This window comes from Onychostoma macrolepis, chromosome 13, assembly GCF_012432095.1.
Source record: "Onychostoma macrolepis isolate SWU-2019 chromosome 13, ASM1243209v1, whole genome shotgun sequence".
NCBI classification, from domain to species: Eukaryota; Metazoa; Chordata; class Actinopteri; order Cypriniformes; family Cyprinidae; genus Onychostoma; species Onychostoma macrolepis.
Window position 1 is genome coordinate 19231880 of NC_081167.1, and position 26072 is coordinate 19257951.

Here is a 26072-nt window from a genome sequence, read left to right on the forward strand (position 1 = left end):
TTACCTTATTAGATTAATGATATCCAGAGCTCGGCAGCACAATCAAGAAAACTCACGCAGACGTTTCTTTAAACAGAGGCAAAGTGTCATGAAATAATTAGAGCGGAGCTTGCCGGTCCCTCGCGACGACCGATGCAACTGTTTTCGGAAAGCTCGATCTGAAACGACTCTTGTGAGGGTGAGCGCTTCGGTACCGGTGCAGATGGTCTCGGGGCCATGTGGGCCAATGGGAAATTTAATTGCGCTGCATTTAAAAGTATCTGTTTTAATAGCAGGGTTCTGGAGTTTCCCGCTGGCGCGTTTTAATTAGTTTGAATACATTAGGCTCCTGTTGGAGCTCTACCTGCCAGGATTGATCACCGGACTGGGACAACACAGGGGCCATTTACATTCACACCCGTTGGCCCCATAGTTTGAAGCAGTTACACACCCTGCGATTCAGTGCACGGGTACTTCTGCTTCTCTTTATCAGCAGCAGGTAAAAATGGAAACCTATCGCCTGATGGATTACAGCAGTTTTAAGGGTGTGAAAGTGTCTGAAAGCAGGAAAATCACACACTGAGCGATTTTCGGGAAAAGTGTGGAAAGGTTAAATCCGTTAGAGCTGTATCCATGAAAAACCGCATGGCACATTTTTCTTGCTTTTTCTCTTTTATTACTTATTATCCTGTCTGATTTATTAGTGTGATGATGTACCTTTTGTAGTAAATTAATCTTTAGCAATTGTTCTGTGATTTCATATAAGGCTGCTGATGTATTTCTTTCAGCACACCGTACACGCATATGCTGTTGATCATCGTGGTTACCTAACCCAGATGTTCCCTGAAACAGCTTTTTCCTCTTTCACAATCATAACTTGGGCGTAAAATACAATTTCGATATAAGCAGAACATGCAGCTACGCCCTGATGGAGAACCGCAGCACTGCTGCTCGAAATCCCCCGGTTTCTTATCTCCGCCAGTGAAAAGTGCACTTACAGCTCCTCAGGACCCCGACTATGGCTGTATCAGTCAGCAAAAACAAGCTGACTTAGGTCTAATTTGTGTTATGAAAGAGAGAGCGAGAAAGTCTTAATTTAAAAAGTCCTGCATCATGAGCCCACAGGCAGGCTCACACTGGCACAGACTTCATAGCCATCAGGACTGCAGAGGCAGAAACGCCGTGTTTTTCCTTGCATGCTGCTTCAATATCATGATTTCTTGTGTGTCTGTAATGGAACCACAGGCTACTTTCAAGGAAGGGTTTCTATGCTGAAGAAAGTGTTTACAGTGATTGCAGGGTCCAGGCTTTATTGACTTTTTGAGAAAAGCAGAATTGTAGAAGAAGTAGTGTTTGTTATTAAAGGTGCTGTAAGTGAGGTTAACCACCTTGGAACCGAACTTAGCCAGTGATCTACAAAATTAACATGAAAGCACTGATTATCTGATGGCACCACTAGAAATTATAGATATGCTGGTTAGCATGACCTCATTAGCCCCTGCTGGCAGATGTTTTAACTACACCATCTGCCAACAATAATCATCTTTCCTATTGACAGCCATTCAGATATATACATTCAGAATCTAAATTTCAAATATGTAATTTAATATTGTAATTTTTATATTTATTATGGTAATACATAATATTAATATGCAATATTATTTGATTCAGTTCAATTCAAGTTTATTTGTATAGCGCTTTTCACGATGGATCCATGGATGGGCTGGATCCAGACTGAAGCTTGTGTAATTCCTTGTTACATCCCGTTGCAGAAACAGAGAAGGTAATAGAGAGAAATTAGCTTAGCTGCTGTTCCAACTAAGCAAAAAATGATGTGTTCAACCCAAGCCAAAGAATGAAAATGTGCATTTGATCAGATGTAACTGAAGTACAAGGTTATGAAATACATTATGTGAATGCTTGGCTAAAGAGATGTGTCTTTAATCTAGATTTAAACAGAGAGAGTGTGTCTGAACCCCGAACGTTATCAGGAAGGCTGTTCCAGAGTTTGGAAGCCAAATGTGAAAAAGCTCTACCTCCTTTAGTGGACTTTGCTATCCTAGGTACTACCAAGAGTCCAGAGTTTTGCGACCTTAGGGAGCGGGATGGATTGTAGCATGAAGACTAGTTGGGTACACAGGAGCTAAACCATTTAGGGCAGTGGTTCTCAACCTTTTTTGGGCCGGCGCCCCCCGTTTCAAATAAAACAGTCTAATTGTCATCACTGAACATTACAGTTGATTATTATTTTGATTATAATGAGAACTGTTATTTTTACAGTACCATTCAAATGTATTGGGTCATTATGATTTTTAATGAAATTAAGTTAATTTAAGGATCCATTGAGTTACTTTTTTTACAGTGAAATATTTAAAAAAAGTGTAGTTTTTAAGCATGTTGGTGATTTTCATTACTACAGTTTCAATGATGTTGAGATCTGATATACCTTGCCCCAAATTTAAACAGACTTGATAAAAAAAAAAAATAATAATATTAATATTCTGTTTAGATATGTATATATATATATCCACTGGGGCATTTAAAATAATAAATAAATACAAGATTTTAGTTTGTTCTTCTGTTCCTGGAACTCTTGAACACCCTTTTACTGCTGTAATATGGATGTTTTCAATAAGCTTTCAGTGAAAAATAACAATATTTATCCCTTAGTTTTAAAAATTCTGCAATATATTGAATTTCCTTTTTTTTCTGACAAAGTAGACATGGTAATTTTGGTGGGTAAACCACATTTACACTTGCAAATGGAAGAAATATAAACCCTCTTTTACTATATTTCATAAATTCTGTGACAATATTTCAAAGTTTGCTTACAAATACTTCAAAGTACAACCCCGATTTCAGAAAAGTTGGGATGTTTTGTAAAATGCAATAAAATCAAGAACCCGTGATTTGTTAATTCTCTTTAACTTTTATTTAATTGACAGAAGTACAAAGAAAATATTTCCAATGTTTTTGCTGACCAACATAAATGCATTTGATAAATATAAACAAATTTCAATTTTGATGGCTGCAACACACTCCAATTAAGTTGGGACAGAGGGGAAATAAAAATGAAAAGGCTATAGAATTTCCATATTAAACTATTCTGAAACAGTTCACAGGTAAGCAGGTGAACTAGGCCAGGGTATCATGTTTGGGTATAAAAGGATCATCTCAGTCTCAGTCATGGCTCAACGCTTTGTGCCAAACAAATAAAAAAAATCACATTTCTCAATGCAAAATCACAAAGAATTTAGGCCTTTCACCAACTACCATACTGTGAAAAGATTCAGGGAATCCAGAGAAATCTCAGTGTGAATTTGCATGACCTTTGAGCCCTCAGATGGCATTGCATGAGAAAACATCATGCTGCAGTGTTAAATATAGCCACAAGGGCTCAGGAGTACTTCAGAAAACTGCTGTCACTTAACACAGTCTGCTGCTGCATCAAGCAATGCAACTTGAATCTCTGTTACTCAAGGAGAAAGCTATCAATTTTATGCAGTGATAACGCCAGATTCTCAGGACCAGAGCCCATCTCAGATAGTCAAAAACACAGTGGAAATGTGTGCTGTGCTCAAATTAGTCCACATTTCAACTTGTTTCTTGGAAAAAATGGATGTTGAGTTTTCAGTCCCAAAGACCGAAGGGACGATCCAAATTTTCATCAGTGACGGATGCAAAAGCACACGTCTGTCATGGTATGGGGGTGCAGCAGAGCAAACAGCATGGGTGACTGGCTTATGTGTTAAGGTGCCATTGACATGGAGGCATTTACTGGGATTGTACAGAGATATATAGTGCCATCACGTCTTTCATGGGAAGTCCATGGTTATTAGATCAAGACAATGCCAGGTCTCATTCTGCATGTGCTACAACCACATGGTTTCATAGACACATGTGCATGTGACTGACTGGCCAGCAGATCTGTCTCCTATTGAACATGTATGGCCCATCATGAAAAGAAGAATCGGACAACGATGACCATAGACTGATGGGCATCTGAAGTCTTGTATCTAGTGAGATTGGGCAAAATTTTGCTCACAAAACTTTTAAGAATTGGTATCCTTAATTCCCAAACAATTAAACATTGTAATTAAAGGGAAAGATGATGCGACAGTGTTAAACATGCCTCTGTCCCAACTCTTTTGGAGTGTGTTGCAGCCATCAAAATCAAAATTAGTTTATATTTACAAAATAAAATTTGGCCAGTAAAAACATTGGATATTTTTCTTTGTACTTCAGTCAATTAAATGTAGGTTAAAGAGAACATTTTCTTGATTGTATGGAATTTCACAAATGTCCAAACTTTTCTGGAATTGGGGTTGTAGAAAGATGGGAAACATATGCTTCTCATTTTCAAAATAGTTATTATTTTAGTGCAGTCCTGATTTATATCTGTCTTAAATAATTAAATGTATATTTTTGTTATTATCAATTAAATTGCAAATGTAGCTTTTTTTTGTCGTTGTGGTGTGCCAGCTATAATAAAAAGAATAAAAATTTCTTGAGCAACAATCAGCATGATTTCTGAAGGATCATGTGACACTGAAAGCTGGAGTAATAGAGCTTTAGCATGAGAGGAAAACACATTTTAAAATATATTCAAATAAAAAGCAGTTCTTTCAAATTGTAGATTTGCTGTTTTTACTGTATGTTATATCAAATAAATGCAAACTTACTACAGAAAGGATTTGTTTCAAAACCATTACTGGCCTTTTTTGAATGGTGGTATAGGCTATATTTTATTTATATATCTTAAAAGCATGTATTTTAACCCATATAACACTGAATGGCAAATTACATTTGTGACATATTTGATTTGACTGGACTTAAAATATTATCATAAGTTTCCCAAGGAGAAAAAAAAGGCTCGTGAATATAAATTAGGCTATATTTTGTGCGTTGAATAAACTCTAAACTTGAGAATAAACTAGAAATCAGCAAACAAAAAGCATTTACATAATTTATTTCTAAACAAGAAAAAGCATCTCATGCTTTATTGTGTCTAAATGCATATTGGTTTCACGGGAAGTTCATCAGCTGCGCTACAGAAAGCCGAGCAAACACTGGAGTAAAGAGTCGTTGCTATGGAAATGATACACTGTCTAGTCTAGAAGCGGTAGTTTTAACACTACTAGACCGGGCGCGAACGGTGCGACACGTTGCGTCAAAGCACATGGATCCCGTTATAATCAGTCGTTCATTTACTGAGAGCAAGCGCTACAGTAAACAGATGCTGCGTTCTATTTCTATTTTATGACGCACTAAACGCACTTGTTGCGCTACAGACAAGTTGACAAATAGATACAGAAAGTGCGCTTTGATGCATCCAGTGTAGAGACGGCGTTAGGATGTGGCAGACCATTTTCTTTTGCAAGGTTCAGCTCATACATCTTTGGTGTAAACTCGCCGTAACCAAACGCCCCCCAAGAACAGCTCAGCGCCCCCCAATGCTCTCCGAACGCCCCCCTGGGGGGCGGTACCGCCCCCGTTGAGAAACACTAATTTAGGGCCTTAAAAGTAAGTAGTAATATTTTGTAACTGATACGGAACTTAATAGGTAGCCAGTGCAGAGAACGTAAAATTGGGGTAATATGATCATATTTTCTTGACCTGGTAAGGACTCTAGCCGCTGCATTTTGGACTACCTGTAGCTTGTTTATTGAAGATGCACAACCACCTTGCAGTGCATTACAATAGTCCAGTCTAGAGGTAATGAATGCATGAACTAGCTTTTCTGCATCAGAAACAGGTAGCATGTTCCGTAACTTGGCAATGTTTCTAAGATGGAAGAATGCTGTTTTTGTAACATGGAAATATGATTTTCAAAAGACAAGTTGCTGTCTAATGTAACACCCAAATTTTTGACTGTAGAGGAAGTAACAGTACATCCGTCTAGATGCAAATTGTAATCTACGAGATTCTGTGTACTGTATTAATTGGAATTATATTAAATTTGTTTGTTTATAATAAATTGGTCGAAATGTAATTTGATGGTTTATCGTTAGATATATAGATATAGATGCTTATGAAGCTGAATATGGCACTGACTTTGATTCATTTCAACTATAATTTTCCTGCTCTGCCTGGTGAGCATTCAAAGGGATTGACAGGTAGAAAGCACATCAAAGTCTTCTGATTTGGCTAAACAAAGAATCTGACCGCAGCCTGTCACATTCATTTTTGCAGTTTATTTATTTTAAGGTATTTCAGGACACCTAATTCACTGATATCTGTCAGATAAAGGGATATTTTCTGGGTAGCATTCTATAAAAAAATGTTATGACACCTTTAAAGCAAATTTGGATGAAAATTTGCCTTTTGAAAACCCTTTTGAGATAACGATTTTTATTATTCATGGGTAAGTAATTCTATAAGTGGGTTTTAGTTCTATAAAACAGGTTTTAATTTGGCTGTTATTTAATTTTCTGCATGGATTGATATAAAACTTTAACTTTACTCTTATCAATATAATAGGCACGTCCAGATCAAACAACATTGTACTGCTTTTTTGGCGCTTTTCAAAATATCTTCCAGTCATATACACAGGTTTAAAAATGACATAAGGGTGAGTAATTGATCATAGAGTGTCTATTCTATCCCTTTTAGTTAAACGCAGTTAATTCACTCTTAAACACAAATGATTCTACTGTAATTCTACAGGTTGTATGCTGAAAGAATGTTATATTGCTTCCAGTCTGCTTCAACATATTGGCTACCCGATGATCAGTAGACATGATAAATTGAGATCTCTAGCTAGAATCTGAAATAAAACATACATAAAACCATGAGAAATACCTTCATTTATGATGAGACATCAATCAGCGTGCAGTAATGGAAAACAGACGTGAAAAATGTGGCAGGAATATTATTATAACCTGTTGCCAAGGAGAGAAGTGAGTGTGTGAGATACTGTGCGTGTGTGTCCTGTAACAACCAGAGCCGTTCTGAGCTTACTAGTAAAAGCAGATGTTCACCTGAGACCCTGCCAAAGATATGTGATGTAACAGGTTGAGCTGTGAAGACCCTCCTTGAATCTCTTCCCACTGGTTCCCCACAGGCCTAGAGCTGTTCAGGGCCTCCAAACCTGAACAGACTGCAAGGAGGAGTTCTGACTACTCCATTCCATTCTAATACCACCACATGACACACAGTTGCTGTGGAAACGTGTGTGGGGTACTGGGAAGGGCGTCCTGTGAGCTTTTTGGATGCTTAGGAGACCCATGTGCTCTCTTTAATGATGCTTTTCCATTTGAGTAGTAATTCCTTATGCTTATTCACACAGTTCTTCTTTTATTCTGAACATGTTTGAACATTAACATTGAAATCCATAATATGCATATACTGGCTTAAACCAATAGCAGGCAACATCTAATGCAAATTTGACTCAGTAGTTATATTTTAGGGAAACGCCATGTTATGTGATCATTATGTTTAACTAACCTCAAAGTCATTCAGAGCCAAGGTATTTTTTATAAATGAACAATGAGGATGATACCAGACAACAGTATAACATGGCCGCTGGCAAAGCATGAATAAAAGAACAAGTTTTACTGCATGCATTTAAATTATTTCACAATCTATTGTCTAATAATTCAACATCATTGTGTTATTTTGTGAAAAATGACACGTTTGAGTTTCATTGCTTATATTACAATATTTTTACAGCCTTTAGTAATTTAGGTTTTGTTAATTTATACATTTGTTCATCGTTAATTCATGCTCAATATTAACAAAAATATTTATTTACACAAATGTTTCTCTTATTCTCACCAAGGCTGTTTTTATTTGATCTAAAATACAAATAAAAACAGTAATATTGTGAAACATTATTACAATTAAAAAGAACACTTTTCTATTTTATCATATTTTAAAATTATTATTATCAGTGTTAAAAACAGTTGTGTTGCTTAGTATCCTTGTTCAACAACATTTACTTGAAATAGAAACCTTTTGTAACATAATAGGTGCAAAATAATAATACAAAAAAAAAAAAAAAAATCTTACTGATCCCAAACTTTTAAACATTATTTTAAAAAATAATTTAATTTAAAACAAAACATTGTTGAAATTAACATTTACCATGAAATAAAAATATTTTTTTGCAGTGATCTTTAACCAGCTTATCTCAGTGTTTATGTGGTCAGGTTCACGCAGGTGTCCAATTAACATTTATCATGTTCTATAGCATCTGACAACCTGAAAGTGTTCAAATACTTTGTTGGGCCACTGTATCTACACATTGTTTTTCGCTTTTCTACAATTGGTAACTTTGTTGTATTATAAAACAGACATCAGATAAGGATAAACCACAAACTGTAGGTCGTGTGTTTCTATGTTGCTAATGTATGTCTTTCTCTTGAAAGCCTCCGTCTCTGTTTCAGACCCTTGAAGTTATGGTAAAGGAACTGAAAGACTCGGAGAGCCCTGAGGGTGATTTGTTGTTAAGGAAACCAGGCAGGAGCGTGTTACAAGGCATCAGTTCACTCCGAGCCGCCTGTCCTCTGCTGTGCGCTAGAAGAGCGGGTAATGGATCAGACCGGGGCCCAGGAGACCTCTGCCTGAATCAAACCGTTCAATACGTGCCAACACAGGCTCCTCTGCCTCCGAGCAGCAAACAGACACCTGATTTAAAGCTTCAGCGCTACACATATATACACTCACCTTCAGATGTATTAGCATATAACATAGACATATTCTTTTACTCAGAGACGAAAAACTCACCGTTGGAATGGCCTGATTGATTCGCTGTGTTTGTGCATAAGAGGTTGCTGTGCTAACATGGCTTTGTTCCTTAGCCACAGAGCTTTCGTATCCGTCACTGTCCCGTTAAGACTGCCTGCAAATTAGTCTCTGTCTGCTTTTCTTTCCAGGATGCAAAATAAAGGAGTTACAAATGATGAAGTGCAGATGTAAACAGAAGTGTGTTTGCCCTCTTTAGGACTAATTTAAGTCCTTTCTGAATTTGATTACCACTAAGTAGATTGATAACTCTTGGAATATCAGCGTGGTTGGCTAATCTACTTACAGATGCAGAGATACACTGAAAGCAGTTGTTTTGGACATGATGCTGAGAACACTATTTTGTTTAGCAAACATTACTTCTGGGGCAGATGATCACACTCAAAAATTAAAAAACAGTGAAATACAGTAATCTGGGACACTATGTAATGTGGGACACCTGAACTACACAAACTATTTATATGTTAAAATAATGGTATTCTAGCTGATTCATGTTGTATAGAAGGTCTGTTTGTTTTGTGGAGTGAAAATCACAGTAAAATGCAAAAGTTAGGAGGATAAAAGAATTTCCCTGATTGCTATAATTCAATCTAAAAATAGTCAAATATTGTCTAAAGAATATTATTTCTAAGGAATATTATTTCCTAATAGTTTTTCTGACACTGAATGGGTCCAGTAACTATAGGAAAACAATTGAAATGTGAATTCTGTAAAGTTTGTCTTAAAAAGTGTCAAAGCATTCTTTACCGAGTTCTTACAAGCTCAGTCTGAGTTATTTATTTGTCAATATTGGTCTTAAAATTCAGCCTCATCCTTACTGCTAGTCAATACCTAATTTCTTCCAAACAAATGAAACATATATCATTATTGTGCTTCCTGTGCATAAATACAATTATATTATTGTAAACACTTCCACTATTTAGAAAAACTTCCAATGAGCAAATGCAATTACTGCAGTTCCATTGTGGTACAGAATTGCCATATGGTAACACGGTTTATTTTTCTGCTGGTACAGAGTGTCCATATGGCAATGTCCATATTTTCTGTAAAACTGTGTTTAAAAAGAGTACATCTATGAACAACATCTATTCAGCTTTTTTAAAAGATGCAGCAAAACATCCAGATGTAGAAGAAATGTGTTCAAAAGCACCATTTGAAGAACACTGCAGCATGCGTCTTGCTCAAGAACAGAATCCTAGTGAGAAAATGTCATGTGGCTTAAAAATAGCATAGTATTTACTTAAAAAAATATTTCATCCAACTGTTTGAAGTCATAATTAAAAAATCTTAAGGATGTATTTGTTTATTACAAACACAGCTTTTCGCTTAAAAAGATGTTAATTGATTGACTGGAGTTTTGTGGATTACTTATGATTTTTTATTTTTTTTTTATCAGCATTTGCTGCAGAGGATCCAGTGGTGAACAATGCAATGCAACATTTCTCCAAATCTGTTCCGATAAAGAAACAAGCTAAACCAGACGTGTGGGTTCAGGTCTTCTAAAGCAGCAAAAATGTAATTTAATTAAAGTGTATTATTGCATATAATAAATATTCCATATTCCAAATACTTCTTTGTTCCATATAAACATTGTGAATATTTTGCAATATTGTTGCTATGCTGAATGTAATTGCACAAATATTGCACAGTCAAAATTGCAGAAGAGAAATCTCAGCTATAGGCTGTAAATGTCATTAGCAAAAATAAATAAATAAATTAATTGATAAAAAAAAAATACTACTTAACCCCACGACACTCATGTTCTAGTAAAAAGTAACAGTATCACATTGTTGATGAATAAATATCGCACACAAAATTGAAAAAATACATTATAGTATGAAGACGCTACACAACAGTTTTGAACTTTCTGCAGCTTAAACGTGCCTGTGAATATGGATATTATTATCTGTTAGGAGACCAGGTCACTTCCAGAAGACCACTTTAAAAGTGGAGAGAACGGCTGACATTTATCAAAAGGGCAGGAGCATTTCATACCATTAGGGCCTCTGGCTGTGTCTAGAGAGACTCAGCTAAACCAATCTAGAAACCAAATGTCATAGCAGCGAGCTCAGTCTATTCAACCTGTTTTAAAATCAAAGTGGTGAATGTACTTTGCTTTATATTGATACTGGCTTCCAACATCTGCGTGGTGTGGACCTCCCCTGTGTTTCTCTGAGGAGAACGTTCTTCCTTTGCCCTGCGGATGTCCTTGCTTGCTCTGTTGGTCCTCAGCAGCTGTAATTCAGGTGATACATGTGCTACCCATGTCCTGCCTTGCTTTCCTCCGCCTGCGCACTATTATTACTTGGAATCTTTAATTGCTCTAGACATTCATTCACCAAGAAAGGGTATCTTGTTCACCATTAAAGTTCTTTCTGTCTCAGTTCTTGTATGTGGATGGATTTAGCCTGGAATGGGGCCTGTTTCATTGTTGCATTTGTTACTGCAGTGACTACAAGGGCACTACAAGGGTCAGAGGTCATGCTCAGCAAACATGTCAACGGCTAAACAACTGCGCATTCTAATCACCTCACATTTTTATAGAATGTCCTATGACTCATGGAGGTGCATTCAGTCCAAAATTTCAATCCATATATGCTCATGTTGTTTGGGGTCAGTAAGCCTTTTTTGAAGGAAATTAATACTTTTATTCCACAAGGACTCATTAAATTGATCAAAAGTAAAAGTAAAGACATTCATAATGTTACAAAAGATTTCTATTTATTAATCAAAGAGTCTTGAAAAAAAACCCGACATGGTTTCCACAAAAATGTTAAAGTGCTCGGCTGTTTTTGATAATGATAATGATAATGAATGTTTCTTAAGCGTCAAATTAGCACATTAGAATGATTTATGAAGTATAATGTGATACTGAAACTGAAGTAAAAATTCAGCTTTGCCATCACAGGCATAAATTACATTTAAAAATAGGAAATAGTTCTTTTAAACTGTAATAATGTTTTATAAAATCAAATAAATACAGCCTTGGTGAGCATAAGAGACTTTAAAAAATATTTACAAATCTTATCAACCCCAAACTTTTGAACAACATGTATAGTTATTGGTATATGCATTCTTATTAAAAATTTCTTGTTGAATTTAGATAAACTTTTGCAAGTGATAAAACAAGTAATTCCTTCATGACCAACATTTATTTAAAATGAATATATAATATAATATAATATTTTTTACAATGTATATATAATATAATATAGATTAAAATGAAGTAAAACCAAATAAAATTGCTAATTTAAAGAAACATAAGGCTTAAAGTTCCAATTCAATAACTGATTACTAAATAAATACTATAGGGTTAATTTAGATACATTTACAAATGTGTACAATGTGCACAACAAAAGGAAATTACAATTTTTTGTGTGTGTGTGTGTGTGGGGGTTCATCATAATATAAAAAATTACATTATATTTGCCTCCAAAATTACATTTGCCTTCATGTCCTTTAAGCATGGCACTTAGGTTCAAAGTTCCCAGAGACTAATACTGAAAATAAAGGTTGAATGACACTGGAAGAGCTGTTACGATGTGTGAGGTATTAAAAACTTTCTATCTTTCATAATAAACTCAAGTGTGAACCTGATCGGCATTCTCAAGGAGCCAAATCACCTCTTTATCAGATGAACAAGTTTTAATAAGGATTTACAGCTCTTATGGGAGGTTGTCCATTAAACTCAAACTGGAGAAAAAGGACAGGACATAAAACGATGGCGCCGGTTGCTTCTTGAAGCACCTCTTGCGAGGGGACGAAATACTACCCGCTACCTTGAGGATATTAAAAATGAAATACAGAGTCATTTGCCGCAGAGGGTCAGCCTATACTGATCTGTTTTTGATTAAAAACAAGGAGCTTAGAGGCTTTCCTGTTGCCCTGATAAGGCATCATGTCATAAGTCTGATTTTAACCGTGGCCATACGGACAGTAGTAGTGAGCTTCAGCTGTACCTTAATAATCTTCCATCTAAATGTGTGAGAACTCTCTGAACCCTACAGCATCAGGCACTGCTTTTAAGCTTACAGGTTTTGGCTTTGATGGATCTCTCTTACAAACCTCAATTTGGAAAATCTGTGCTCCTTCCCCCCTCTCCCTCCCTCTCTCTCTCTCTTTCCAGCCTTGTTCTTTTTCAGGCTGATTCAGAGGGTACAATATAAAGAATTCACTTTGTTTCTTAATACTTCTGTAAGCTTTTGGATGCAATGATATTTTCATAGTCCAAAGACAGAAAAGAACTCTTGACAAAATGCAATGAAGAAAAGCAATAGACTTGGGATATATTACTCTCCAAATATACTATCAGGAATAGCTAAGCTGAAACTGACCTATATTTTAGCACTGTAAATGTTGAATTTTCTGCATGGATGACATCCACAAATGCTTGCGTGGAGGAATCACGCCCCACTTTTATTAGCCTCCGTCTCAGAGTCATGTGGATGAGCCTAAACCAGCGTGGGCCATGGCAAATATAGTATGTTCGTGCTGAGGCTACATGGGACAGTTGTTCAAGTACATGAACTAGCTGGGCTATTAAACCTTCTCCAGGTCAATAAACATTTATGATAAGAGCAGTTCCCTTTCAGAAAAACCTTATTTTACAGTCCCGGTATGGCTCTGCTTTTCTCGGCTGCATTGTGCTGAACACTTTAATCCATCCAGGAGGGACTTATTCTGGGCTGTGGGGGCTACTCTGTCCCTCTCTTTCTTTTTGCAGAGGTTCAATGGCAGAAAATCCATAGCCTCTCTAAGAGGAGGAATTCCATTAGATAATAGATATGGAATCCATCTCGATTCTCCACCTTATCTTCTCTCGGGGTGAGAAATCAATACAGAAGCTTCAGCTCAACTGCCAACAATAACAATAAATTGATAGGCTTGTGAGAGAAGAAGAGCGAGGACGAGCATTAATGGACTAAACGTCACACTGTTCATCGGCAATGACGCAAATCAAAGTGTTAATTGTGCAAATAGTCTTCTGAATGAGTGAAGGTGGGAATAAACATGTATATAAGTTGGCTTTATATAGAGTTGTTACTTCCAGCCCTATTTTGTGTGTGAAAGGTGTAGATTTTTTTTACTCTTTATGCATCTGCAGGTTACATTATAGGTGTGACAAGTGACTGTCTTCATGAATGAGTCACTGAATCACTCCACTGATCAACCGATTAGTTCAAATCCTCTGATTTACTAACAAGGGAGTGTCTTCTTGTGAGTGTCTTCAACCAATTCACTCAAAAAGGTGCTGCGTCTAAAATCATTCACTCATTCACTCATTCACTAGGGAGAGCCGTTCAAGCCCACTATAGTGAGAAGACTTGAAGGAAAATAAGTAAGCGAATTCGGACTATTGGGGACAGTCTTTATAAGTGAATAATTTAGTGCGTTTACATGCACCCTCTTAATGCGATTATAATGAGATTTTGACAATATTGCGATTAATCTTTGCCTCATGTAAACGCAATACTTCGATCTAAATAATGTGATTAAGCTCATAATCGCAGCAAGCATAATTGTATTAACATATGTGGTGTACGCCGATTTTAATCGAAATATACAGACATGTAAACACCTTAATCGCAGTATTGCCGCTCTGACCAAATGTGACGTATATGAATAACGTGACATGCACCTGTAATAATACGGAGATTACAAACGATGGCAGGGAAGAAAACATCGCATTCTGGGGAAAACACAACTCGCTGCCACCAGTCTCTGTTCCTTACCCTCATCCAGAAAGGGCGAGTAGAACGCGATGACAGCATAGGCAAACAAATTCCATCACATTTCTACGGCACCGAAAAAGCGTGGAATACAGCCATACAAAATCATTATGCATTAGATGTAAATAAATTAAAAGAGCGGCCAGTAAACACACCTGCTCTTTCTGAGTCCATCATTTGCGATGTGCAGTGGAGTATGAATAATGGCAGTAAAAAAAAATTACCACAATTCTTAGCGAATAATAAGAATAATGGAAATTGCATGTAAACAGGAGTGAAGAGCTTTGCTCTTGACATGTAAACATCATAATGCGATTAGGTCCTTACTCTGATTATTGGAAATAATCGCATTATTCGTGCGCATGTAAACGTAGTCATTGAATCATTCATTCAGGCGATTCGTTCAAATCTACACACCACAACTCTTTGCTGCTTGGAGACGCACGGTAGTAGATCGTTTGGAGAAATTGGAACTATTTTCGTTGATGGAAAGAAAGCAAGTAAAGTATATGGCGATGTTGTGCCTACAATGGTAAGTTATTCGGTATTTACTTCTTGTTTATTGAAAAACTGTATGAAAGTGCAATATCTGCACAGCACTCAACATCTTGAGCAACAGCACTTTTACTCGTGTGATATTGCTTATGTGTGTTATATACAGTTAGTTGTGTGCACGAATCTTTGGTTAAAGAGACATGAGTGTTCAGTGGGCGGGCTTTCCCGAGTGCAGTGTGGTTTCCTGTTGGAACTTTAGGACTGCCAGGTGTGCTGTTTGCTTCGGCTGTTGCCTGGTGACACATTCCAAACAGTGTTGACAGCGGAGTGGAGAGCGACCCTCTAGTTCAAGTCGCGAATGAATATCTAATGATATTGCAATGATTAACCTCCCGTTATGAAGTATTTAGACATAGCTCAGACTGTGTAAAGTTTTTTTTAGAGTTGCACAGTTGCAGCTCCCATCAGAGTATTGATGCGAACCACATTTAAATTCACAACGATGACTGAGGAATGAGCATTACATACCACATATGCTTCTATTGACTGACAAAGAGTGTTTATTTATTCTTAATGTTGTTGCCTAGAGAAGCAAAGAGAGTTAATAATTTACATTCTGGATGTTATTCAACACTGACATATCTTGTTTGTGTGTGTGTGTGTGTGTGTGTGTGTGTGTGTATATATATTTATATTTCTTGGTCATGGGAATGTAGTACAAAAAGCAGTTGCTTTAAATTATTTCCTGCATGACACATAAGTTTGCTTAGATCAATTGAATTGTTCTAAACATAATGCAAAAGTGCTTAAATGATAAAAGCAAACATTAGGTGATATATTTTCTTAGCTTGTAATGCTGGTAGGCACTTTAACCATACCATTTATAAACTGACGACCATTAAGAATTAGCTGTGTATTTATTACATTTATTGCAATACACATTTATAGCTAATATTTCATTATAGACTGTTTTACCAGCACCCAGTCCATCCATTTTTAAGGGGTTCTTTAAAGTGCAAAATACACTTACGTTTCACAATCTTCTGCTTACATCTTGCAATGGTTGTTAGTTAAATGAATACTATGCACATTTTTGTGCTTCCGTCAGCCAATCAGCATCATAATGACATATGTAATGCAGCTCCAGAGTGATAAGTCACATGTTATCTGTGGCTCAGGTTATTGGCTCAAACACTTCTGTGGTCCCATGAGCAAAGATGACAGATTTCCAATCACATACTTCCACCTCCAGGTCCTGCACCAGCCAAACAGCTACCATTAAGATGAATGGGAATGTTAACAGATAGCTTTCTCCAGGCACATGACCTTCCTTTAAAAACACTGAGCATCAACTGAATATCACAACCATAAATCTATAACAAAAGGCAGTGTTTCTCTTCTAACCTCAACCTGCTTATATTAGCTACTGACACTTAGCCAGCAGATGTCAGTCTTTTCTGTAGTATCAATGGCACAATCCAAATGGCATTGCCCTGGAGGCAGATTTAAAGACTGAAGGGGTGAAACTGTTGGGAGAACATGTAATGGTTAAGAGAAAATGTTAATTAGGATGGACTTAATGAGAATGGCAAGCTCTCAGCACCATTGACTCGGCATTAGATGCAAGCTCTAACTATTAATGATAACATTATTCAATTTAAACTGCACTCGAGGCCTAATCATTTCATTTACATGTATGAGCAAACAGTTTAATCAATGTGTAGCCGCCGCATAGAGTGGAATCATGGTGTTTAGCTACAGAAAGAGTCACAGATACTCTGTAAAGCAATCAAAAGCCACTGCTGTGCCATTTGCCCAGTTAACTAGTGCTTTAGGAATAACACTTAAGAGTACGTGATGATATAATGGCTCATCCTAGAAATTTCAGGTCAGTCATAACGAATGAATTAGCACCCAGACGTAGTCTTCAGGAGAAAATCAAAATGGAACAATGGTACGCCGCTAATATATTTAAACCATGTCATATCTCTTGCGCCTTACACAACTTATCTATTACGGCTTGCGTGGGATCCGTTAGGCAGTTCCCTTTTTCATGTCGAGCCGTGTACGGAGGGAAGACCACCCTCATTGGGAATTGAGTGCAAGTTAATTTCAACCCACACAATGACACAATCTCGAAGACTGCAGAACAGTCTTTTGTGCAGCTCCTCTCCCCCAACCTAGTCAGTGGGAGGCATTAGCATCCCTGTCATCAGTGCCTGAGAGCCATCACTCCTTTGAAGGATTAACTTCATTAGCATGTTTTCATGCCACTCGTCGTCTAATTGCCCAATTGAAGCGCCCACTTGTTGTGCTTGTGAAACATGCCTGGACTCACAAGACCCAGTCCAGGACTTCTGTCTGAAGGTTATCGCTTTTGTTTTATCGTGTTATATTAATGGTATTTGAACTTGTCTGCAATTGTTAGGTCTTTCAAAGTATTCAAAAGTCAGATTTAGTTTGAGTTCTGTCTACCAGGGCTGTGTGCCATTCAAATTTGAATTAAAACTCCTGAATTTGAATTGAGATAGCATTGCAAAAGTTGCATTTTAATTTTAATGTAAAGATGTAAAATTAAACAGAACTGAAATAGAAAGAAATTCAAATAACGTTTAACTAGAAACACAAATCTTGTCTTATCTATCTATCTATCTATCTATCTTTGCTAAAAGAACACTTTTGCCATTAATGCATTGTTTGAATTACAATGCAGTAAATTCCTCAACCTGTCAATTCAAATTCTTTTGAGGGTGCAGCAGTGTCAGTATTGGCTCACTTGGTGTCCTAGGCAAGATATAATATGATGAAAGAAAGAAGCAGCACTTTGTAACAGCTTAGCAGTTCTTTGAAAGTATCACAGCTCTCCTACACATTCAATTTATTCAAATATTCATGGCCATTTTATTCAAATGTTTAAGAGAGAATAAAACAGTGAGAGAGATCTATTGCATCAAACATTTTCATCCAGACCAACAGAGAGAGGTGTCACCCTGCCTCAGTGACCACAGAGAGAGGGAGATGGAAATCCAAAATCAAAGTAGCATGTATATGTAGCCCAAGGCCCTCCTCTCATTTCCCTTATGAATCACAAATACAGACACTGCATGCTTAAACTAAAGCTCTTGCCCTCTGAAGTTCTCTACATGATGTCATGTACAGGAAGGTATTTTTCAGTCTCAACCTGTCTGCTCATGCCAGTTCTCCAGTAATACGATACACATCTAAAGGCTCTGAGAAAATGCTGGTCATTCTCAGACAAGGGCTTCATTTATTTCCCGAGAAGGAGGCTCATTTTCCCGCAATGCAGTCTGGACTGTGTTTTACACAGCAATGAAAGTCCTTATGCACTCATTTGGTGATCATATGATGTAAGTGGTGCTGTGTTTATGCAACATGCAAAGAACATAATTAAACCCTAACTCCCTTTTATATGTTCACTTCTCTGTTGTTTGTTCAACACTCTGTAATCCAAAAATCGGACTGCATTTTCCTCATTTGCTAACAATTACCAACACACATCAACTGTGGTGAAATGCATGCTTGTTGTTTTCTGATGCGCTGCATAACAATGTTAACATTTTAAACTGAAACTGACTCCCGACAGATTTTAAGCGAATGTCAAAGGCTGTTTGAGAAGCTTTCGATATTAAAAAGCTGCTCATAGATGTGGTGTGTCTGAGAGATTAGAGAATGTCTGATTTAAGAACCAACAATCAATAGACTTAAAAAGGTTATGTGGATCAATGTAAAATTGCTTAGTTCGCCAGCACTATCATTTGATTATTGCCATCTTGAAGAACAGAAAACATCTTCTGTTAAAGGTGAACAATACTGTGCAGTTTGAGCAAGCATTGTATTTTTATTTTTGTTTGGAGGTCAGAGGAGCTAGACTGGGCAAATCTAGTGCTGGCGGATGAATTTTCCGGAATAAGTCCAGCAGGCATTGAATCAAGAGGGAATTTGGCCATCTCTTAATTTACTCTGAGAGCCACTGAGTAAGTTGATTCTCCAGCAACTTGTCTCATGTCATCTAATGGGGATAATTAACAATCGAACCGAATACGACAGTGAACTTTACTCTCTCTGCTGCTCGTCTGCTGTTCCAAGTTCAAATGCTAAAATTAGCCTCTAGGGAGTGGCATAAATTCTTTTTTTTTGTGGATTTGCAATTCAAACACTTAGCAACACACACAGTCTATTATAAACTGGCTGAATTAAAAATTAACGTTGTGTGTGTCTGTAAAATCTCAGGGATGAGCATTCCACCGATCGAACCAGGGGCCTGTCCTGTCCAAACATCGTACGTCTTTTTTCGCAGAAGAGGGGAAAATAAACCACATCCTGCATTGGCTCTTCATTAGGCTCCAAATAAACCTTAACTTAGTCTTTATGTCCATCCCCTACCTCTCCTCTCAATCCTCTTTCTCCTCCTTTCTCTTCCTTCCTACATGGCCTGAGGGAGCAGTTAGCTCTCTGAATGCTCTCGCTCTATTGTGAGCTCACATTGATTGCCTCTACCCTCTCCAAAGCCAGTCGGGCCAGTCAGCATGGGGTACAGGCTGTCTGCTTTATCCACCGTGGCTCACATTTTTCTGAGAAATAAAAGAGGGGGAGAGAGTCTCGGAGTGAGTTCCTCCTCCACTCCTGCAAACAGAGAACCAGATGCATCTGTTTTACTCCCCCCTCTCCCTCTCTTTTTCTCCCTCTCCCGCCTCTCCTCTCAGTGGCTGTACTCTAAAGGGAATCAATAGTGTACTTAAACGGATTTCTCTTGTGTCTTGTTGTCAAATACGTTGTGCACCTCTGCCTTTCTCCGTGTGGGCTGATCTTTGTGTGCTGCAGTAACGTCTCAGCGCCGCTCATTTATATGCCCTTGATCTGCATTTCCGCTCTTTGTCTGTTTTACACTTCTGTAATATCCTTTACACCTACCCAGTTAATGGTGCTTTGGCACAGTCGCTTGTGTTTCCTCTAAGGAGGTCTGTGAGGGCGATAGAGCGCTGTGTAAAGGAGCTGTAAATAATCTGTGAACGCTCAGTCTGTGTGTGAAAGCTTATGTCAGCAGAACTGAAACTCTCCTTCCATCATGTAGCTATGAAGTCCCAGCAGCATCAATCATTTCCCCTGTGATTGTCAGGGAATTAGCTGAGCTGTGGCGCTCCGTGGAATGCCGGCTCACGTCAGTCCGGGTCGAAAAGTGCAGCAAAATGGGGATACGTGTCCGAATTATCTCGTTTTTTTCCCCTTTCATTTGGCTTTTCATCTGAGAGGGAAGTAGCTATTAATGTAATCATATTGACACCTGCCAGACCACAATTGAATTGAGCATGGTTTTAAAATTCCAATTCGGTTGTAAGCAAGTAGAATTTAAATGATGTGAAATTCAGTTAATTGACAGACTTTGAATGTTTTTGAATGTTGACAGAGCCTTGTTTGAAAGTTTTGGAAAAACTGTTTGTGCGTCTATAGAGATATTTCATGAAAATTTGCACTTAATTTAATTTGTTGATACATTTTATATTTAATATTTTATATGTAAATATTAATACATTTAATATTTGATGATTCAATAATAAATATTTTATTTTTTTGGAATTTAACAATGTTGTTTTTACATTATTTATTTAGAATTTATTTTATATTTATTTATTTGTATACATTTATTATGTGTGACCCTGGATCACAAAACCAGTCGTAAGGGTTTGAAATTGAGATTACAATTGATATTGAGATTGAGAAATTGAATTAAATAAACTTTCCATTGATGTATGGTTTGTTAAGATATGACAATATTTGGCTGAGATACAACTATTTGAATATCTGGAATCTGAGGGTCCTTAACAATGCATATTCAAAAATTAAGTTTTGATATATTTATGGAAATTTACAAAATATCTTCATGGAACATGATCTTTACTTAATATCCTAAAGATTTTTGGCATAAAAGAAAAATGGATAATTTTGACCCATACAATGTATTGTTGACTATTGCTACAAATATACCTGTGTGACTTATGACTGGTTTTGTGCTCCAGGATCACATATAATAAACGTATGTAAACTTGTATAAATGTATACTTAAATATAAATATAAAACACTTACATTTAAGTATTTAAATAATTAAATATAAAATGAATTAAGTAAATTCCTCTTCCTGTCATTCCAATTCGGCTTCCTGTGGGATGTGACCAGTCCAGTTCAAATTCACACTCATGAATTGAAAGGGAGCTCGTTTTTTAGTTCTGAATTTTGCACAAACCTGTCCAGCACATTCCCAGACCTTATAAATTCTATCTTGATTTCTTGCATCTGTGTGTGTATGAAATTATACCGAGGTTCAGTCAAGCTGAAGTCACTCCACCTAAAGTCCATCCATCTTCTTGGCAGCCATCTGGTCATATTGTCTCAGAATGTAAGAGTTGAGGGCTTATCCACGAACACTAAGAACCCTTACAACAACCAGCTTTGAACTGAAGTGTGCTGTTCATTGACTGCTCGTGATTTTGTTCGCATGAACCGTGGCATCTCTGAAGGACTTCACAAAAACATGATTAATGGCCCAGAACACAGGATATTACAAGCAGCTTAAAAGGTATATCACAATAGACACTGTGTTACTCAGCATTACTAACGCCGTGCTTTGATACTGATGTTACACGGGGATATCCATCTTTGCAAAAGCCATCTGAGGCACCAGTCATCCTATCGACAAATTCAAACAGCATCTGTTAAATCACTTTGAAAGTCAGGCCTTGATAAAGTGCCTCGAGACCTTAGGAATAAGTGCATGTCAACAAAAAGACATCCGAACTAGCCAATCAGGATCGAAAAGGAAGTGTGCTTAAAACAGCAACTGGAAAACTAATGGAAAATATCTGAATGTGAGAAAAAGGGTGCTTTGACATTGACTGCAGCACTTAAATTGTCATTCGGCAGATCATGAACTCTCCTTCTAAGAACGGGACAGAAATAAATATGAATGACTGCCTGTGACCGATGATGTCATCTGCTAGATTTATCCCTGCCAACTTAGATAACTGTACAGGAGCAAGTGTCCTTGAGACAAAGTGCTCAGAGAATGGGCCCCATGCATTAATGTCAGCAGTGGTGCGGTGGAGATGCTAAGGATGTCAAAAGACACTTCCAAACACTTTCTCTGAAAACACTGGTCAAAGAAATAATTGACAGATGGCAGGAAAAAAATCTGACGCCCTATTGAGAAATATGTCACAGTGTTCCTATAATCAAAACAATGGGTTCTGTGAATTGACAGGGGGTGTCAATTCTCACACCTTCGGTTTAACCAATTATACATGAGCTATAGGGGTTAAATCACTGTCATACATGACCACCGTCCTCCTAAGGTGACAGTAGACTTATAGACTTAGTGAAAGGGGGGGAAAAAAAGTGTCATTTTTTTCATATTTGATTAGTGATCATGTTAATGGATGCAGGATTGTTATAGTTAACTAAAACTTAACCTAAAACCTTAAAAAATTGTTACTTGGAAAAAAAACTAAAAAACATTAACTGATAAACTTAATTTAAAATAAATAAAAATTATAAAAACTAATTTAGTTGAACTTACTGCAGTAATTAAAATTTAAACTAAAAACTATAAACATGTATAAAAATATAAGAAAATGACAAAAACTTTGACTACAATTTAAATGAAAACAAAAATAAAAATATTAATACCAAAGTAACACTGAATTGAAGTGGGATCATATAAATCAGCAGTTACTCTTAATTTGGTTCTTAATCTTAATTTCTTACTTCTACATGCTAAAAATACACTGTATATTACATGTTATGTATTTCAATGTTTGCTTTCCATTAAAATTGTTCTTTACTATATTGAATTAAAATGTTTAAAGTGAAATAGGGGTGGTGATGGGGGATGTCACAATTATTTTGAACAAGTAAAACAATTTTTGAAGAAGTGTTGCAAACATTGATGTAGATTGTATTATTTTGACAAATTCATTTACACAGTTTCAGTGCAGATTTATAAACTGCTTTAATTACTGTATAGAAAAGTTATAGCGCTCAAAATCTACATTAAAAACAATAATACCGCTTGTCATGTTGAGCAATTTGCTTTGCTCCTGTCAGGAGAATAAGAACAAAAAATGACAAGCTGTAAAATCCCAGGCAGAGTAGTTGCATATCTCCATATTTTAGGACATAAGTCATAGGGACATGCTGGAATTCTGTTGTGGTGGTGTGAGGCAGCGCAGCGTGTGATGCACTACTAGACGCTCGCGCGCGCGGCGGCGGCCTCCCCCCGGTCAGTCGAGTCGTGCAGCATTGGCTGAGGAGAGGAGAGGAGAGCAGAGCAGAGGAGGCAGTAGATGCGCGCTGTCTCGGCACTGTTGGAAGAGTCATTGTTCCTTGACGTCACCACTCAGCCAAGCCTGGCGCTGCTGCTCTCAAACATGTCTTTGTTATTCAGAGCTTTCCATCGGCGAATCGCAAAATACGGAACGAGCTGTTCCTTTTATTCGCGGGAAGCAGGAGGACTCACATGGAGGCGTGTTTGTTTGTGTTTGAGGAGATTTCTACCAGATAACTTCTAACCGTTTAGATTTATAAGTGAAATACAAAAAAAATATGGATTTGTATAACGCATTATTATTATTATTACTACTAGTAGTAGTATTATTATTAGCCTATATGCGTATTATAACATTATATGCTTATTATTTTCAAAAGTACACTTTTTTTTGTTTTAGAAATGCAGAAAGGAAAAAAGTATGAGAGTACGAGAATATCAAATATAAAACTCGATATGAAAGTGTATGCTAAATGCATAAATATAAACTTAATGCTTAATTTTCATACAAAAATGGGTCTTTATTTATGTATATAATAGTGTATATGATGTTTACTCATAATTAGAGCTTGATAATAATTTTGCTGCAGTTCTTATTTACTTAAAATACTAACAGTAATTATAAAAATAACTATAACAATAATTGCAGTTTACATACGGTGTTGTTTTGATGCATGTTATATCTTTAGTCATACTACTAGGTATTCATCAGTAACCTGCCTGGAAAGAAAGGCGTTGTGGTCTCCGTGGTTTGATTGCAATGAAATAAAGCCAAACGACATGTTGTAGTACTCGGACAGCAAACAACTGGCGCTCGCGTGTAAATCCAGTCCGTTCATCTGCGCGCGCCGCCTGGTGTCTTCCAAAGGCGCGAGCGCTTTACGCGACTCTGGGACACATTTTGTCAGCAACCAGCAAGCATGGCTCTGTGGTAATAGAATAGCCCGTGTAATTTGACACTTCAACTTGCCGTGCACTACGTTAGTTGATTCAGACAGTCACACTAACGAAACGCCGTGCGCTTTTCTCTCAGTGTTTGTGAAGTGTGAGGGGAGAAAACAGATCGCAACTTCAAATCCAGGAGATTTTCGGCGCCGAGCTGTGATTGGACCTGAAAGTAAGTTGTGTTTGTGTTTTCCTATCATTTTCACACCTCGCTCGCTGGGAAGCTTTTTATGCATTGCATTCAAATGAATCCGTAGCCTCCGCGCTAGCTCCAACCTCAGCTAACAATAGAGTCACTTAAAGTATCGCTAAGATGTGTACACATGTATTTCTGCGCAGGAAACAATTGCACTAACTGAAACGTTGGCGATACGGCTTTGTGTTTTCGAAGCAAAACACCATTGAGCAATTTTTCCTGGACAGTGGCGTTCAGAGGAACGCGGAATTTGGCTGAACCGGAGAAGCCCACCGTTTACATACCGTTCAGCGTATCGTTCTGGTGTGTTGCATTGTTCAGATGAAGAGGGCACTGTCATGCGGTGGACGGTTGGTTGGCACGCTTAGATGGGCACATTTGGATGGCTTGGTTGCACGATTGCGATTTAAATTCGCCGGGTCTTTTTGATTAGGTGAAAATTATATCGTGGCTGCTTGATAAGTGATAGGAAACAAGGCTTTCAACCATGTGCTGAAATGTGATGTTTCATGCTGTGCTCTAGTAACAGGACAACCGCGTTCGGAAGCGCAATGATACGTTGTAACCGCCGATACATTGTAACATCTCGTTCGAATCTTGGAATCCGTGAATGCTGAATGGAACATTGGAGTAGACTTTGAGAACACACGCAGTGTTGGGGACCAACTGACTATATGTGATCTGGATTTCGTAATAAGATTAGAAAAATCAAGTGTTTGTAATTAGAAACCATGGCATTTATACATACAGGCTACTTAGTTCGATGACAGTTGACTTGTGGATTGCATGATTACATATGGGTTACGTTAAATACCAGGAAACGGCAAAAAATTAATGTTTCATAAATTTGTAATTTATTGATTGTGCCCCTGTAGCTGTAAAACATGCACCATACCTGCAATTCAATATGCAGGTACATGTTGTGTAATGCAGTTATTGCTTTCAAAATATAAATGTTTGCATACTAGGTTACTAGTTTATTTTACTGTTTAATCTAAGGAAATTTAATTTGCACTTGATACACTTATTTACGATTCAGTATTCAGCAAGACACACAATATAGAAATAAGCTGATAAAGCTGATGTTAAAGAAGTAAGTTTCTTGTTGCTTTTGTTTGTATTTTTATCAAAATCCAGAAGTCAACAGATTATGATTTAGTCATAAAATTTGTAATTACGTTAAGAAGTTTTTGTTATGTATTAGTTGTTTATTTTTGATTAGTAATTGAACAGTTTATTCATGATATTCTTACAGTTAGTAATTCTACAACTTTCAGCTTTGGTTAATAAGTTTGTATTTTCCTACATGATGTTGAATGAAGCCTGGGCTATACTTTATACATTGTCATCTTATTGCTTTTGATTTTGAAATGATTGATATTGAATTATTGTAGGCGACTCTATTGCCAATAAGAAGCCTATAAACTACAAAAAGCCTATAAAGGTAGCCAAAGTTCTTAGTAGCAACAATTTAAGCTTACAGTAAATTGCAATTTTATTTTCATGAACATAAGTTTTGTTTTCTCAAAAGTAAAGTTCTAACACTAGAGTTTCTCTTCGGTGAGCATGCTTGTTGAAAACAGAAACTTATTGTTTTCAGCATGTTTCTTCAGTCAGAGCTGTCATTTGATGACAATTGCTTGGTCA

The 26072-nt window shown here is 37.1% G+C and overlaps 1 protein-coding gene across 9 annotated transcripts in view; it reads left to right on the forward strand.

Annotated features, from left to right (window-relative positions):
• zmiz1a (zinc finger, MIZ-type containing 1a) overlaps positions 1-26072 on the forward strand; it is a 192174-nt gene that overhangs the window by 29217 nt on the left and 136885 nt on the right. For 2 of the 9 annotated variants that reach the window (XM_058795526.1, XM_058795530.1), the window contains exon 1: positions 24186-24401. The exons of the other annotated variants lie outside the window; for them this stretch is intronic. The gene's annotated coding sequence lies outside the window, so the exon portion shown is untranslated. Of the gene's footprint in view, positions 1-24185; positions 24402-26072 lie in introns of those variants that run through there. 9 annotated transcript variants of the gene reach the window in all.